Raw genomic sequence first — 18,642 nt, forward strand, 5'->3', positions numbered from 1 at the left:
ATAGGAACTCATCTTTCAACAACAGTTCAGGGAATGAGTAAGAATTCTTGGTAAAAAGAATAACTTGTGCAAAGCACTAAAATTTGAGAGTCAGGCTGCATTTGGAGAACTCAAAACATCTCAGGACGAGTGGGCTGCACGGGGAATGTCAGGGAGTGTCAGAGGCGGAGGCGACAAACCTGTAAGGGACCGTGGTGAGCGGACCGTGGTGAGGGGACCGTGGTGAGGGGACCGTGGTGAGGATCGCGCTGCCGCAACAAGGTGCTGAGTCCGTGGAAGAGGGGGAAAGACTTGGGAAGGATCTACATGCTCTGAGAATGAGCAGCGTGTTTAACCAACAACTGATTGGGACTGAACTCTATACACCATCAGTATTCCCTGACTACAAGGGCTGCTTTGCCTCAGACCCGCCTTAAATATCAGGTACTTGATTTCTTAGAGATGCTGCGGAGAGAGGCGAGGTCGACGAGATGCCCAGTAACATGAGCCGCAGCTGCTTTGTGTGGGGTCTGGGGCTCTGGAATTTTAACCAGATGTTATGACACAGCCTCGGTTTGTTTTTCTTCTGAGTGTAGTTCTCACTTTATTCCGTTCACCCAGACCTACAGCTGGGAACAGAGGTTGGAAACGAGAGGGCTTGTATGGGTTCTAAGGGACGTAAAAGGAAGGAGACGAAAGCGTCGGCACTCGGAATCCTGACTTCTGTTGCAGAGATTAACGTAGCTCTTCGCGCACTGCTCGGAGGAGAGGAGTCCACAGCTTCAGCTGGAAAAAAAACAAGCGACATTTGCCAAAACTGTTGAGCAGCACTGGTGAGACTAAAGTTGGGATGGGAGGGGCTTGTGTGTTAATGGTGGCCAGTGATAAAATTTATTACAATAACAGTCACTGGGCCCTTTCTGCGTGTCCAACACTATGCTAAACATTTTGCAAACATGAGCTCATTTTTTCCTTACAGGAATCCCATGAGGTAGGAATTACTTTTCTCGTTTTACCGATCAGAAAGTTGTGCTTAGCGAGCTTAAGTAGTTTCTCAGACTTCACCCTACAGTCCACCTGTGCAGAAGCCAAGATTTATATGCAGGTCTGGTTGCCTCCAAGCCCCTGCTCTGTAAAGAGGTACTTTTATTTAGTGGAAGGAGCACTTTTTAAGGAGTCGGTCTAGATCTAACTTCTCACTCTGCCACTTGATTCGCTGTGAAATCTGGGGTAAGTGATTTACTCTCTGTTTCTTGGCTTCTTTATATGCAAAATGGGATTAGTAATTTTACTTACTGCAGATATTGTTGTGGAAACCAAATGAATTCCTGTACATAAAAAGAGTTTTCGATGTGATCAAATTCTATGTCAAAGAATTTCCATTATTTTTATTTACCTATCTCCAAGCCTCAGTTTTCATTCCTCTTCAAATTTGGGATAATAGTAGTCCTGCATAGCGCACGTGGATGTTGGAAGAAACAACCAAGATGATCTACGAGGAAGTGCTTTATAAACTGCAAAGCATTGAACAAATGAGGTAATGTGCAAGCAATCACCTTATAATTCTAATGGGCTGTAAAGGATTACAGTGATTACTGTCAGTTCCTTGGAGACTAATAACATGTATCACTAGTTAATATTCTTTCACTTTTATTAGGTTCTTTAGATTGCTGTGGCGTATATTTTCCAAGTCACTTGGCATAGAACTTCCTCCCAGCCAGCTCTCCCACTCCCAGACCCTCTGCCGCTATAAAACAAGATGACGCCAGTGTGAAAGTGGCAGCGTGTTCTTTGAATGACCTGCCAAAGTCAGAGCCTCATGTCTTACATATCCTAAGATCTGCACATGCATTAATACTGTAAAAGAGGTTTTGTGAAAGAGACAAATACAAACACCATGAGGTCACTTCTTCCAGAGTGTAACAGGATGCAGACTCTTGGAAGGAAATAGTATAAATGTCCTATTGGAAAATTTTGTCTCTGAGTACAGAACACATTATAAATTTTTCCAGAATCCTCCAACATACAGTACATCAAACAGTGTGCCTTTTCTTTTCTTTCCTTTATTTCTCTCTCTCTTTAAGGAGTTCTATTTTCAGAGAAAGGAGGAAAAGCTGGGAGGAGTTTCTAGTTACTAAGGATTTCCAACATCAGTTTCTGTTCTTCAGGCTCCAGTCTGTTTGCAGAGAGAGCAGTCTGATCAGTCCAGGATCAAGGTCCCAGTCCCACTTTGTCAGCTGGGTGAGTAGTTCAATTTTCTCAACCCTCTTCATCTGCCAAGGAGGGCAGTGGGACATGCAGTTAAATAAACACTAACGTGGAAATCAGGAGATTTGCAAGTAATTGTAGGATGACAAAATAACTTTGAATGATGTCTACTAAATTTCTAACACCACTTGGCAGAGGCTCACTAAACAGTTGTTGAATTATAAAAGGTATATATATGTATATATGTATGTATATACATAAAATACTCAGCAGTCAGCAAAATTTCAACGGCGGCATCATTGTACCGATCTGATTGTTGTACTTCTAGACTGCTGGTGGTGCTAGCCATGGTGTAGCTGCTTGTTCTGGGAACAAAAGAATGACTCCAGAGGATGTATAAGAGCTGTGAGCTGAACTCAGGTCTGTTGTCTCCACTATACTATGTGAGTGAATTGGCCTGTCTGAGCCTCAGTTTCCCTATCTATACATGAAGCAGTTAGACTAGATAATCCCTAAAAAACCTTCCAGCTCTGTGAGTCTACTCTATATAACACAACACATAACAATTTAGGGATTCTGGACTTGGAAAGAATTTTCTGTAAAAATTCAACCCTAAGTCCCCAGTTCAGAAAAAAAAAACACATCAAACACATAAAAAGTCATATGATCTCTTATTACAGCCAGTAGTGCCATAGTTTCCTTTGGTGTCTTATCTGAGAACTTGGCTGCTTGGTTAACTTTTGACTATATATAGAAAAACACTAAGTGGCTAATTGACATCTTTTACTCTTACCTCATACCCTGGGTAATTAATTTTCTTTTTTCAAAAGCCTCATAGATTGCAACTGTTGATCTTCAGTCTTTTATTTAGACCAATGATTTTCATTCATGACTGCACATTAATGTCATCTGCACAGCACTTAAAACATAAAGATGTCCAGGCCCCATTCTTACTGATTCTGATTTAATTGGTCTGACTTGATTGAGGTGGAGTCCAGTTATCTTTTTTTTTTTTTTTTTTTTGAAGCTATCCAAGTGATTCTACTAAGTAGTCAGGGTTGAGAACAACTAACCTAGAGCAGTGTCACTTAAATTTTAAAGTGCAAACAAATCACCTGGGGACCTCGTTTAAATGCAGATTCTGATCCTACAGGTTTGAGGCAGGATCTGAGATTTTATATTTCCAATAAACTACCAGGTGATGATGCTTTGACCTTTGCGATTAGAAGTGTGGTCCAAGGACCAGCAACATTAGAATCTCTGGGGAGGATGTTAGAATGCAGAATCTCAGGCCCCATCCCAGACCTACTATATTAGATTTCTCTAGAGAAACAGAACCAATAGGAGATATATAGGTATAAAGAAATTTAAAGAAAAAAAAGAAGAAGACAAATGAACTTAAATATAAAACAGAAACAGACTGACAGACATAGAATACAGACTTATGGTTGCCGGGGGGGAGGTGGGTGGGAGGAGAAAGATTGGGAGTTAGAGATTTGTAGATACTGACAGGTATATATAGAATAGATAAACAAGCTTAAACTGTATAGTACAGGGAAATATATACAAGATCTTGTGGTAGCTCATTGGGAGGAAGAATATGGGAATGAATACTTGTATGTTCATGTAAGACTAAAAAGTTGTGTTGTGCACCAGAAATTGACACAGCATTGTAAACCGACTATAGCTCAAATAAATAAATAAATACGTAAATAGATAAATAATAATTATGAGGTATTGGCTCATGTGATTATGGAAGGTCACAATCTCAAGGTGTACGATGGGCAAGCTAGAGACCTAGGAGAGCCGATAGTGTAGTTCCACTCTGATTCTGAAGGCCTGAGAACCAGGATTGCAGAGGGTGTAGTTCTAGTCTAAATGACATGCTTGACACTCAGGAAGAGCTGATGTTTCAGTTTGAGTCAGCAGGTAGGGGAAAAGCAAATGTCCCAGCTCAAGGCAGTCAAGGCTGGAGGAGTTCCCTCTTACTCTAGGTGGGTCAGTCTTTTTGTTCTATTCAGGCCTTCAAGTGATTAGATGGGGCCCACCCACAGTAGGGAGGGCAGTCTGCTTTACTCAGTCTACTAATTCAAGTGTTATTCACATCCAGAAACACCCTGACATGACCAGAATAATATTTGACCAAATGCCTGGACACCACATGGCCCAGTCAGGTTGACATATAAAATTAATTATCATACCTACTGAATCAGAATATGTGCATTGAATACATAAAGTATGAAAAACACTGCGCTTCAATAACACTTCTCAAACTTTTTGAACTGTTGACCCCTTTTAAACTTAAAAATTACTGAGGATGCCAAAGTAGTTGTTTATATGGGTTATATCTAGTGATATTTCCTATGTTAGAAATAAAAACTGAGGACTTTCAAGATATTTATTTATTAATTGGTTTCAAAAACAGTAATAAACCCATTATATGTTAACATAAATAAAATTTTCATGAAAAATAACCATATATTTTAAAAACAAAAATTATGAGAAGAATTGCATTATTATATGACTTTCCAAATCTCTTTAATGTCTGGTTTAATATAAAGCAGCTGGATACTCATACTTGCTTTTTAATTTAATGTTTGGCAATGTCATATGTCATGTAGATTCTGGAAAACTCCACTCTCAGAAGATAAAGAGTGTAAATGGCAAACAACATCTTAATATTATTGTAAAAATCTAACTTTGAACACTCTCTAAAAATGTCTCATGGGCCTCCAGAGTTTCCAGGACTACCCTTTGAGACTGCTGTTCAAAAGAAAATCTAGAGAATCAACATAACTCCTTATAAAACAGTCAACCTCGGATCTCACCAGCAAACTGGCCAAAATTCTACTGAAATGTAGGGTAATTACAGCACTTTCTGGAAGAAGGCAGCCCTTTTTTTTTTCACCAGCAAATTATGCAGTACTGCCAGCAGTTTCAAGGACCAATGATTAGAATGCTGTTCTGAAAGTTTACTAACTCCTCGCTCTACAGCAAGTTTTTCTCAACCTCAGCACCACTCATATGTTGAGCGGCATAATTTGTTGCTGAAGTGGGCTGTCCTGTGCAGTGTAGGAGGTCTCACAGCATCTTTGGCCTCTACCCACTAGATACTATCACCTTTTCCCCATTGTGGCTACCGAAAATGTCTCCAGACAGCATCAAATAGCCCCTGGAAGGCAAAATGATGCCTAGCTGAGAAGCACTGCTATAGACTAAGAGAAACAATGAGGGTGGTGACGGTAGGAGACAAGGTTTCTATTTCTGATTTTGTGTTTTTGTGGATGATTGTGCCTTTAACAGGAATCGGAAATAAAGGAAGGAGAAAAGTCTTGAGAAAAGAGACAGTGAATTCAAGTTTGTGGTGTTGACTTTGAAATATCCAAGGGCTCTCTGCATGGTTAGAACGTGGAGTGTTATCAAAGGAAATGCTACCAAAACACTGGAAACAAAGTTTCTCCAGAGTTCCAGAATAACTCCAAGACAATACCACATAATTAGATATGAAAAAGAAATTTTTAAGATTTTTTACTGTGTTCAGGGCACCTCATAAGACCTCTTAAAAATAGTTGTTATTCTAGCAAATATGACCTTTTTCTGATGAGAAACTGTAGATTGAGAGGAGCTGAGCAACTGTTCAAAGTAAAAAACTCATAAATGGCTAAGTTTGGTTCGACTCTAGAGTCTAAGGGCTTTCTGCCACCCCCTTCTCTCCCTTCCCCAGTCTCTCAATCTCTTTTTTTCATTCATCAAATATAAATGGTTCCCATGTTCCAGAAAATACATATGGTGCCGGTATACATTAAAGAATAGATATCATCATTGTCCCTTACAGAGCTCTCAATCTAACAGCAAAGATAGGAAACTAAACAAGGAATAATACTGTGTCAACTGCTATGATCAAGAAATCAGAGCCAAAGGATCCCAAGGCAGGACCATTTATTCCAGTCTCTAAAGGGGAGGTCAGGAAAGCTCCCTAATAGAAAGTGATACTTAAGAGCTTACTGATGAGTAAGAATTAGAAAAAGAGGAGGGGAATGTTCTACTCTGAAGAAATACTGTGTGTTTGAAGGATGATTCTCGCTGTTTTTAGGTCTAAATTCTTTTGTTTTCTTTACTCTTTTATCCCAACAACACTTACAGCAGTTTGTTAATATGCAATTTCATTAAACCACATCATAAACATGTGGTTGTATTTTTGGAAAGTACCTTTCTCTGAATGTCAATTAAATTGTACCAGCAGAGGCGTTATGGCATGGTGGAATACTGAAGCCTAAATCCAAATCCCAAGTTTGTTCATTCCAGGAGTGAGACATTCAGTAAGGTGGTTCCCTTCTGAATTTTTATTTTCTTCACTTGTAAAATGGCAACGGGCTATTGTAAAGGCCAGAAAACATAATACATACAGAGATGCTTGTCCAAATGTAGGCTTTCATTAATAACTAGACTTTTATTCTTCCAGGTCAAAGGATCAGCCTGAAAAAGTCATGAAATGTGAACACAAAAGGCATGTTCAAGTAAAAGCAAGTAACCCATATTAGGTGAAGCCTTGAGATCTGATGCTACAAGAGACTGAAAAGCAAGTTTAAACAGTATACTCGTGGGTCTTAAATACAGAGGGAAGAGCTTACTGAGTTCAATAGGTGATTCTTCCCATGTAGAGGATCACTGTTTATTATTGACACCAGAGCAAAAGCCAATATTCTTTGAGGCAACTCTCCAGCATCTGTCAGTATCTATAAAGGTTTTTATAAAGGACACTAGATTATATGCTGTTGTTTTCACAACTGATTCAGAAGTAGTTTAAACATTTTTTCATTTTTCCAAGTATATCTGATTTGAAATTGGGCTCAGAAAGCTGTTTAATAGATGCAGTAACATTTTGGGGGTACACAAAGAGAAATATAAATATTAAGTTACATTTAGAAATGTCTTAAGAACTTCCAGACTATATATGTAGCTGTACAGCCAAGAAGCTTGTGTATGCAGCAAGAGTCTGCAGGACCAAGTATGTGGTCTTGGTGAGGTTGCACTGATGTCACATAGGACCCTGAGCTGAATGCAAGGGATGTTCTTGAGAAAGCAACTGTGAACTAATTGTCTGGAGAGAGGACCCCTTGAGGCCATTGAGTAGTCTGGTCTCAGGCACAGCCAGGAGATCCTGTTGAGAAGACCTCTTGAAAAAAATGCACAGTTCAAGACGGGGACATTGCCAAAGACACTTCTGAGAGGTCTTCTTGAGGAGACCAGAATGGCATCCGGTATGATATACAGAGCCCAAGTCCAGGAGGCACAAGACTCGAATCTGAGTTACTCAGCTAGTAACTATTATTAGCTGAATCTTCCACAAGTCACTTTACCGCCCTAAGACTCATTTTCATGATCTTCAAAATTTAATAAATCTTATTTATAAGGTTGTTGTGAGAAAGAAATAATATCACGTCTCATAAAACTCTTGTGCAATTTAAGATATTGTACAAAACATAACACATAAAATGTAAGTTGCAGACCAGAGAACTCAATAAAAATGTTATTAAACACAGGAAATGATTAATTTTGTTTTAATTTTTAACAGTATGTATGTATTTGGAGCACAATGCTTTTCTAGGCTCTACACTACCCTAATTTTATCTTAAACATGTTTAACTCCTTCCCAGTAAAATTAAAAGAAAATTCCCAATTGAAAAGCAAGATAAATCTCAAATAAAGACATAAGTTAATACTTAAGAAAAAAGAAAAGAGCATGAATTGTTGGCATCATACAAGAAATTGAACTAAACACGGTTAGAAGTGCCCAATGTATAATTCTTGCACAATGTGAGACTTAGTATTTAGGACTTTCTGACTAATGAGAGAAGGAAAGAGCCTAGAGTCCAGAAGTATTTAAAATTAGCATTAGAAGCCTTTCTTTTCCAGGGGTGTACATTCATTGCTGCACTTTTTCACTGTGAAATGAGTTTCTGTGACAGTCAGAATGTGGGGACATAATGTTCTCCAACTAGAAGCTAAATGTCTGGAAGTGGATCTTCTGAGACAAATGGTATGAGACATTTATTAACGTTTTACATCCGTAGTTAAACTGCTCACTAGAAAGCTCTGACTATTTTTAATTCTCATTAGTAGTCCTAGAGGATGTCTGTTTTCTCACTATGTTACCAACATGGGATATTCAAAAACTTTCTATTAAGAGTTATAAAATCTACTAGACTATAAACTGTATCAACTATTATATTTTATATTTCTTTGAACATAGATAAATGAAGTATTGGTCCTCAAAATTTTGCTCAGTGGTGTAAATAAAACTATTTGATCAGTGGGCAGTCACCCCATCATTTATAAGATATTTACAAATTTTCTCACTCCCGTGCGAATGATGTGAAAGTGTCTGTTTTCCTACATCCTGAGTATTATATTTTCCAACCCTCCCCTCAAATCTTAAAAACTTATAAGAAGAAAATAGTTTACTCTGTTTCATTAGTAAATATTTGAATACAGTTTGGATACATTTTTCTAAACATTAACTTTTATAATAAATAAAAAGGGAGAGAATTAGAGTATCTGTAGAATGAATTAATGTCTGGGGTAAATAGGGCAATGGTAAAGATAGATGGGAAGATCAAGCTGGATTTAAAAGCCAGAACTCTTTTTAAACCAAGATACAGATCATATAGGTAATACAAGAAGTGGAATTAAGGAAATGCAAAAACAGAGCTAGGAAAAAAATAAATAAAATCGACCATACACAACTCATTCCATGTGCTCGATGACCAGTAAAAAAAAAAGGTTACCACATTCCAGTACTAGATTCCAGGACCTTTCCTCCTTTCATGAGCTGGTGCCATGCCACTTTTCATCCTGTCCTTAACCCTTGATTTCATTTCCATCTTGTGGTCTCCCTTCTGCCCTTTGGACTTGGCATGGATGCTTGGATTCCTTGGCTTTGAACTTTGTTGAACGCTGAAGACTTTGACTCATACTCACCTTTTCAATTCATTGCTCTTGGATCCCTTGGGTAATATCCTTTGGGCCATAACCTTTCCAGTATTTCAGACCACAAAGTTTGTGTACAGTACTCATACTGGGGTGTTTCAGGGTGCATTTGCGTAGTTTGGTTAAAGAGGTAATAATGATGGGTAAAGGTATGGGCTTGTAGATGGAAAAGATTACCTGAGCCTTGCATCCTTTTTTGAGTAGTACTGATATATATACATGATTCGTAATAGTAACAATTATCTCTTATAATCTGCAAGCATGACCCTGTGTCTTTATTATATGCTATTCAGAATGCAAAGACCTTCAACTATCCATTTACTCATCCAGATCCTTCAAGATTTTGGCACAAATAGTATCTCCTTCCTTGATTTGGCCAGGCTGTTAGTTGTTCTGTTCTTGGTCCTTCTATATGTGTTTGAACGATCACTGCCGTGTTGTTTTGTAATGTTTCCAGTTAAATATGTGTCTCCACAACCATACCATCTATTCCCTCTGCTTCACCAAATCTAGCAAGCTGCCCTGCATATAGGAAGCCCTAAGTAAACCCGTCCTAAGTAACTATCGAGTGATGCCAGTGAGGAGAGCAAAACAAGAACTATTACCTTCATTCCATAGTACGGATGAAGTCACTGAGGAGTAAGAGACAGAGAGGCCTGCCTGAGGGCCACCCAGCTAGGCACTATCAAATCTGGGACTGAAGTTCAAACTCTCTGAAACTAATCAAACAATTTTTCCCTTCAAAATATCACCTTCTAAAAAAAAAAAAATCACCTTTTAATCAAAATGGGATAATAGAACACGAAGCAGCAGTGCATGAAAAGTGTTCTGGGTTTCTAATCCCAAAGCAAACGTTTCTAAGGTTAAGATTTTACTTGCTTTAATTACATAAGAGGAAATATTATATTCTCCCTGAGCTTATACTGAGGGACAGGGTAGTAAATACTCAGTTTATAAAACTCAGAGCTTGTGGCTTCAAATAAGTTCCAAACTGGTGAAAAAATTCATAGATTAGGAATCCTTTTTTTTTTTTTTTAAGTTTAGCAAATCTGCTGTTATACATTTATGATCATATTCAATTTATACAATGTTTTATATGTACTTCAAGTGGAAATTCCTTAGGGAAGCTATGCAAAGTAGGTTAATATAGTATTTTTTTCCCACTTCTCAAATGAAAAAAAAAATACAGAGGATATGAGCAACTTAGGGGCAGAGTCTTCAGTCTTCAGACTTTCCTTGGTTCACTGAACTGAGTAATGGAACAAAGAGCTGTTTTATGGCCACACCGCCTCCTCAATCCAGAGTGCTCTGCAGATTCTTGGTTTGTGCAATGGAGCGCACTTACTCAGAAATATCTGTGGAACATCCAGAGCAGAGCTGGTGGTGTCACAGTGTGCCTTTGAAGAGCAACAGACTTCCAGCTTTCAAAAAACATCCCCTCTTTGAGGTTAAATCATCCTCATTGCTCTCTCAACTACTGCTGTCCACTCCCTGACTCCCTCATCCCACTGCAACTCTTAAATTCCCTAGCTCCGTTGTCCCAAGACCCAACCTAGGTTCCATCTTAGACTTGTTTTCCATCACACATCCATCATGACATTAAGCCTGTTGCTTCTTGGCATTTAACCTCTTGCAGCCACCCTTTCTCCCTTCATCACTGGGACTTAGTTCAAATCATAAAACTTCTATTGGGTCTCCCTGCATCCAGTCTTGTCCCATTCCAATTAGTTATATACAGTCCAGCCAGACTATTCTTCCAAAACAGAAGTTAAACTATGGCAATTTCGATGCTTTAAATCTTTTCAGTTCATTCTGGCCAAACTTGCCTCCTGCCCTCCAGCCCCTCACCCTAATTCCTTTCACCCCTTCTCAAGGATGAAGTTCAAACACCTTAATATGTCTTAAGAGGGATTCATGAGGGTGTTCTAAGGCCGATGTAAATGCAGTTTCCTCCACTGGAATATCCTTTTGCCCTATTGTCTGCTCCTTCCCTTCTTCTTGCATCCTCAGCCTGAATAACTCTCATTTGTGCATCTGAACTCAGCCCACATACCAGTTCCTTCAGAAAGCCTTCCAAGGCCTGGAAGCTGAGTTAGGGCTCATGTGCTGGGCTGGCTGACAACTGGTGTTTACTCTTTGTTAACACATATGGCATCACTTTAAAACTGCACATTTATTGTGTACTTCCTCTATTATAGCTAGCAATTTGAGCACAAAGCCTATGCCTTTGAATTATTTGTGTAACTCTGCAATGGTTGACATAATAGTTACACACATAGTAGGCCTTCAATAAGTATTAATGGAAAGAGTAAAGGATCTAATTAGTGAATAAAGGATTAATGTCATGGAGAGCTCTGTAAATTCAAGTTGTATTATCAAGGAGAATTAACATATCAACACCTCCCTAGCCCTTGCCTAACACCCATCACTTCTGTAGTGTAGGGGAGTTTGATCACACTGTGTAACTTTGCAAGTGTTTATTTTTGCTGTTTTTCATTGGGAGACTATGATAGAGCTGTGATAAGCAAAGCAACTTAAAAAAAGTCTTGGCATTTGTGTGGACTTTGCCAGTGCTCAGGCTTTATGCTGGCTTTGTTTTTAGATTTTAATCAACCAGCAGAACCCCTGGCCAAAGTGTTTTGGCACTGGTTGAATAACCACATTTTTATCAAATGAAAAATGAGTCAGAGTCTATAAATTCATTTCTGGTAATGGTTTAGGAGCATGCTGCTCAAACTTTAGCAGGCATAAGAATTCTGGAGAGGCCTGGAGTTACTAGTTCTCACCTTCAAAGATAGTTGGGACATGTCTCAATAATTTGCATTTCTTAAGCTCCCAGGTGGAGTTGATGCTCGGAATTCACAGACCATTGCCTAGCGCTGGTGAGGCAACAATCAAGTTATTTACTGAGAACTTGCAGACACAGTGGGTAGGGAAATATCCTGCCAAAAGGGTATCCAATCAATTCCACAAATATTTATTGAGTACCTACTGGGCCACTGAGTGCCAGTTTACGCATTGGGATTCAGACATAAATATCTACCCCTTGCTCTGCTTCAAGGGCTCCTGGCATAGAGACAGAAACTAACACTGGGAAGTGAGATTGCAATACATCGTATGGCTGTCGAGATTAATCGTTCAGCTGTATGAGAGTATAGACGGGTGTGTGAGATGGGCAAAAATAGGAAAGGAAATTTCAGACGAGAGCATCAAAAGCTTTGGATCTCATCTTAGGGAATTTGTGCATGCTTGTGTTTGCCAAGGGAAGACAGGATGTTTTGAAAAGGGAATGATACTGTTTCTTGCCACACTGATAACTTCTGATAGGAATATGTATGGCTGCGTGGAGGGACTGAGGATGGAAACAGAGACTAGTGAAGAGGTGGTTGCAATGGCTCCAGAAAAAGTAACGAGAGGGTAAAGCGGGGGAGTTGCAGTAAAATGTTAATAAAAGTATATATCCCCCCTCAGGCACAGCAATAGTACTCCTGGGGCTTCCTTACTTCTCAGGAATACTTTAAGGCCCCGTAAAGTCCTTATCAATCTGCTGTATTGACTCTTTTGAGAAACATCAGTTAAGACGTTGAGGTTTCTCAGTTGATGAAAGACCAATTCTCAGTTGAGAAACATCAAGTCTATTTTGTGTATTAATGCATTCTCAGCACATAATAATGTTTCTGGCACATATAGGTGGTAAGTAAATATATATTGATTAATTGTCAAACTGGAAAAGTCCCTACATATCATCTAAACTTATCCCTTCATTATTTGTTCACAAACAGTCAAACAGAGGCCAAAAAAGAGGAACTGACTAAAATCACACATCTGGTTACCAGTCAAACGAGGACTAGGACCCACATGTCTTGACTTCCAGTCCAGTGCTTTTTAACATCACACCAAGCACCAATCAGGCTTCTATTAAAATCGATACTGCGTTAGGGATAATGAGCTACTCCCATGACCTCACTGTTTTCCGTGCTTATGCCACATGCTGTGGCCTGGCAGGCAGCAACTCATTTAAGTCATCTTCTTCGACTGAGACAATAAAATGCGTTTTTCTCCAATCTATATCCCACTTCAAGTGGTTTGTTTTTCTCTATTCCATATTTCCTACAACTTACCACAACTTCATTCCACCTTTCAAATGAAGAAAGTAAAGTGGTTTAGCAAGCAGTGACTGCTGAGAGAGATTAAATCCTCAAACAAGATCTTCAGTTAAAAAATGTGTCACATGGAAAATGTACAAGTGTCTCTCGACCAAACCTTGTAAATGTCTCTGTTATGAATGTTCCTGGTCATGTCCCCAGTTAAGCCCCTCAATAAAGGCATTGTCTTGGCCTCAGAATGTACATTCTGGAGAGTACTAGAATTCCCACAGGGAAATTGGTCGGGTTCCTACCATTTACACTTCTCCATCTGTGCAATGCCTTGATGTTATCTGTGCTTCATGGTCATATAAAGCTTCTTCTGTCTAAGATAAGAAAAAAAACACTGGGTTATAATTCCAAAGTCATAGATGTTGGTTGCTACTCATAGGGTATGTGGCCTCAAATCCACTTTAACTCTCTGACTTAATTTCCTCATTTGTTAAAGGAAACAGGAATATCTTCCTGATTCACGAGGAACATTTAGGGAGAAAGTGTATATGAAGGTACTTGGAAAGTTCTGATACAGTCATGTTTTTAAACATTTACTAAGAAAAATTAGTGCCCACCTGGATCAATTCTGTATGATCTTATAACCATATTGCAGGGTATGAAGGTAGAAGAATCTTTGCTAGTAACATGTCCAAGGCTTTCTAGTGTCATCAGTTCATATGTTTATATTTCCTTCTGATGAAGGTGTTCAGTGCTATAAATTTCCTTTAAATATTACTTTAGTGGCAATCCTGCAAATTTTGAGGATGGCTTCATTTTCATTCAATTCAAAATCCTTCTTCATTTCCTTTTTGATTCACATAGGACGTATGTTCTTTGACATATTTAGAAGTGCGTTATTTAATTTCCAAATATAAGGGTTATCCAGATATCTTTCACTGCTTAATATCTAATTTTATTCTATTATTGACAGAGAACATACACTGAAGGCTTTGAATTCCTTTAAATTTATTGATGCTCATTTTATGACCCAGGATATAGTGTATCTTGTTAAGCTTTCTGTGTACCTTAAAAATAACAGGCATTCTGTCCTTGTTGGGTAGAGGGCTCTATACATGTCAGATCCAGTTGGTTGATAGTGTTGGTGTTGTTTTCTATATATTTACTCACTTTCTATCTGCTTTTTTTTTCTATGGATTATTGGAAGAGGAATGTTAAAATTCAACTAAATGTGAATTTGTCTATTTCTCTTTGCATTTCCACCAGTATTTTTTCTTCTTTCATTTTGAAGCTCTGTAATTAAGTACATAAATGTACAGAGATGTTGTGTTGTCTTGATTAACGGAACCCCTTATCATTATAAAATGGCCTTTATTCTCCCTGATAATATTCTTTGTTCCGAAAAACTTACTTTGCCTGATATTAATATAGCCATTAAAACTTTCTTCAGATTTAGTATTAGCTTATTATATCTTTTCTTATCATCTTAGTTTTAAACTGTGTTTTTTTTTTTCATTTAAAGTGGGTTTCTTTTAAGCAGCATATAGTTGGCACTTGCTTTTTATCCAGTTTGATGGTCTCTAACTTTTAATTGGCTGTTGAGACTATTTACATTTAATGTGATTATTGAGGCATTTAGGTTTAAATTTCCCATCTTGCATTTTTGTTCCCTCTTTGTCTCATCTGTTCTTTGTTCCCTTCCCCTCTTTTCTGCCTTCTTTTGGTATTTATTATGATTCCATATTATCTCCTTTATTGGCTTGTTAGCTACAAATTTTTGTATTTTTATTCCAGAAGCTTCTTTATCTTATTACAATTTATACTCTCTAGTGATATTACACCACTTTATATATAATAATTCTATAAGAACATACCCCCATTTCTCTTCTGCTGACCTTTATGTTATTGCTGTCATAAACATTACTTACACATTTGTTATAAACACCAATTACATCGGTACTGTGTTGGTTTAAATAGCTAATTATCTTTTACATAGATTTAAGAGATAATTTTATGAAGTCATACATATTTAATTCATATAATTATCATTTCTAGGCTTCTTAATTCCTTTATTTCCATATGCTATTATTTTTTTCTTTCTTCCTAAATGACTTTCTTTAACATTCTTTCTTTGTGCTGGTCTCCTGGTGATTTTTTTTTTTAAGGCTTTTGTGTATTTCCAAAAAAGCCTTTATTTTGCCTTCATTTTGAATTATATTTTCACTAAACATAGAATTTTAGGTTGACAATTTTTTTTCTAAATACTTTCAAAAAGCGCCATCACTGTCTTCTTTGCATTGTTCCCCACAAGAAATTTTCTGTTACCCATCTTTGCTCCTCTGTACATACTTCCTCTGGGTTTTAAAAAAGTTTTCTTTTTTATGATTGGTTTTGAGCAATTTAATTATTATGTCCCTTGTGTTAGTTCTTTTCATCATTTTTATGTTTGAAGTTTACTGGGCTTACAGAATCTCTAAGTTTATAGTTTTCATCAAATTTGAAAAAGGTTGGTTATTTTTTCTGCAAATATTTTCTTTTTTCCATCTGTACTTTCCTTCAGGGACTTGAGTTACTTGCAAGTAACTTGGCATTCTAGAACTCACTGATGCTAAGTATTTTTTTTTTTCAATCTTTTTGTTTTTTGCATTTCATTTTGATAGTTTCTCCATTCTTATGCCTTCAACTCACTAATCTTTCCTTCTATTGTTTCTAATCTGTCATTAATCCAGAGAATGCATTTTTTTTTATCTCAGATATTTTAATTCTCATTTGTAGAAATTCGATTTGGATTTTTAAAAAAATATCTTCAATGTCTCTACCTAATATAACCAACATTTCTTCTAGTTTTTGAACATATAAATAGGATTATAACTATTTTAATGTCCTTGCTGATAATTCTTACACCTGTGACAGTTCTGGGTTGGTTATGACTGATGGATTTTTCTCTTTATTGTCTATCATATTTTTTGTTTTTTGCATGCCAGGCAATTTTGGCTAGATGCCAGGCATTGTGAAGTTTACATTGCTGAGTGCCTGTTACGAGTTGAATCATGCTCCTCAAAAAAGAAGTGTTAAAGTCTAATCCCATTACGGCAGAATGTGACCTTTTTTTGGAAAGAAAAAAGAGTCTTTACAGAGGTAATCAAGTTAAGGTGAAGTCAGTAGGATGGGCCTTAATGCAATGTGACTAGTGTCCCTATAAAAAGAAGAAATTTGGACACAGAAACAGATGTGCACAGAGGGAAGACAATGTGAAGACACACAGGGAGAACAGTAAATGAAGACAGAGGACTGGAAAGATGCATCTATGAAACAAGGAACACCTGAGGCCACCAGAGGTGAAGAAAGAAGCTTGAAATCATTCCTTCTCTAGTATCTTCAGAGGGAGCATGATTCTGATGATACCTTGATTTCAGACGTCTGGCCTCCAGAACAGGGAGACAATAAATTCCTGTTGTTTTAATTTGCATTTCTCTGATAATTAGTGATATTGAGCACCTTTTCATGTGCCTATTGGCTATTTGTATGTCTTCATTGGAGAATTGCTTGTTTAGGTCTTCTGCCCATTTTTGGATTGGGCTGTTTTGGTTTTTTTTATTAAGTTGTATTAGCTGTTTATATATTCTGGAAATTAAACCTTTGTCACTCTCATCTTTTGCAAATATTTTCTCCCATTCTGTAGGTTGTCTTTTTGTTTTGCTTGTGGTTTCCTTTGCTGAACAAATATCACTAATTATCAGAAAAATGCAAGTCAAAACTACAATGAAGTATCACCTCACACCAGTCAGAATGGTCATCATTCAAAAGTCCACAAATGAGAAATGCTGGAGAGGGTGTAGATAAAAGGAAACCCTCCTACACTGCTGGTGGGAATGTAGTTTGGTGCAGCCATTATGGAAAACAGTATGGAGATTCCTCAAAAAACTAAAAATAGACTTACCATATGATCCAGAAATCCCACTCCTGGGCATATATCTGGAGGGATCTTTAATTCAAAAAGATACATGCACGCCAATGTTCATAGCAGTGCTATTTACAATAGCCAAGACATGGAAACAACCATCAACAGAATACTGGATAAAGAAGTTGTGGTATATTTATATAATGGAATACTACTCAGCCATAAAAAAGAATAAAATAGTGCCATCTGCAGCAATATGGATGGACCTGGAGATTGTCATTCTGAGTGAAGTAAGCCAGAAAGAGAAAGAAAAATATGATATATCACATATATGTGGAATCTAAAAAAAAAAAAAAAGACAAAATGAACTTATTTACAAAACATAAACAGACTCACAGACATAGAAAACAAACTTATGGTTACCAGTGGGGGAAGGGAGTGGGAAGAGATAAATTGGGAGTTTGAGATTTGCAGAAACTACTACATATAAAATAGATAAACAACAATTTTATACTGTATAGCACAGGGAACTATATTTAATGTCTTGTAGTAACCTATAATGAAAAAAATATGAAAATGATTATATGTATGTATATGTATGACTGGGACACTTTGATGTACACCAGAAATTGACACAACACTGTAAACTGACTATACTTCAATTTTAAAAGATTCCTATTGTATTAAGCTACACAGTTTTTGATACTTTGTATGGCAGCTAGGGAATGAATACACTACTGAATATTTTTGTATTCTTATAAAGATTTTTTATCTTTTCTCTGGCATGATGTTAAGTTACTTGGAAACCATCTGATCCTCTTAAGCCTTGCTTTTAAGCTTTTCTAAGATTGTACAGAATAGTATTTATCCTAGGGCTAATTTTATCCTACTACTAAGACAACACCCTTGTTCTGAGTTCTCTATCCAAATGCTCCATAAATTAGGAGTTTTTCTTGTCTGGTTGTGTGGGAAGAGGCATTCTTCTTGGCCATCTGTGAGCTCCAAGCACTGTTGCTGCTAATCACTTCATACCTGAGGAAGACTGCAGATTTCTGGAGTTATCTCTGTGTATGGCAGTCAGCTCTCTGGCACTCTGCCACGTGAACACTGGTGCCTGTATCTTCCCAGGCTTTCAGACTGGCCTCCTCAGTCATTGAGTCTGTGAGCTTCTCCTGTGCCTCAGCCTAGGAACTCTCTCAAGGCAGTAAGACAGGGCAACTGCAGTGCTCATTGGCTTCTCAGTGATTTCTTCTCTTTGTTACCTTATGTTCAGTGTGTGGAAAACTACTGTTTCACTTTTTTGTCATTTTGTCCCAAATGTATGTTTATAGTTTACACATCTGATGTCTGGAAGAATTTCCTTCTCATTGTGTCCTAGATCAATGCATTCCGAAGACTGCTTTGCCTTCTGCTGCTCTGCATTTCATCTGTTGGGTGCTCCGGGATGCATTTTCCTGACAATATAAC

At 37.6% G+C, this 18,642-nt stretch overlaps 1 long non-coding RNA gene across 9 annotated transcripts; it reads left to right on the forward strand.

Moving 5' to 3' along the window:
* Nucleotides 1-268: 268 nt before the first annotated feature.
* LOC106730130 lies at nucleotides 269-8,230 on the forward strand. 9 transcript variants are annotated; one of them, XR_004320772.1, is made up of 6 exons: nucleotides 433-812; nucleotides 959-970; nucleotides 1,387-1,516; nucleotides 2,148-2,220; nucleotides 2,516-2,607; nucleotides 6,650-8,228. It is a non-coding gene; the product is annotated as an uncharacterized LOC106730130 (long non-coding RNA). The 9 variants fall into 9 exon arrangements; XR_004320765.1 differs by adding an exon at nucleotides 269-423 and having other exon boundaries at nucleotides 601-1,516; nucleotides 6,650-8,230; XR_004320761.1 differs by having other exon boundaries at nucleotides 959-1,516; nucleotides 6,650-8,230.
* Nucleotides 8,231-18,642: the final 10,412 nt, after the last annotated feature.

Source organism: Camelus ferus, chromosome 1, assembly GCF_009834535.1.
Source record: "Camelus ferus isolate YT-003-E chromosome 1, BCGSAC_Cfer_1.0, whole genome shotgun sequence".
Lineage (NCBI taxonomy): Eukaryota > Metazoa > Chordata > Mammalia > Artiodactyla > Camelidae > Camelus > Camelus ferus.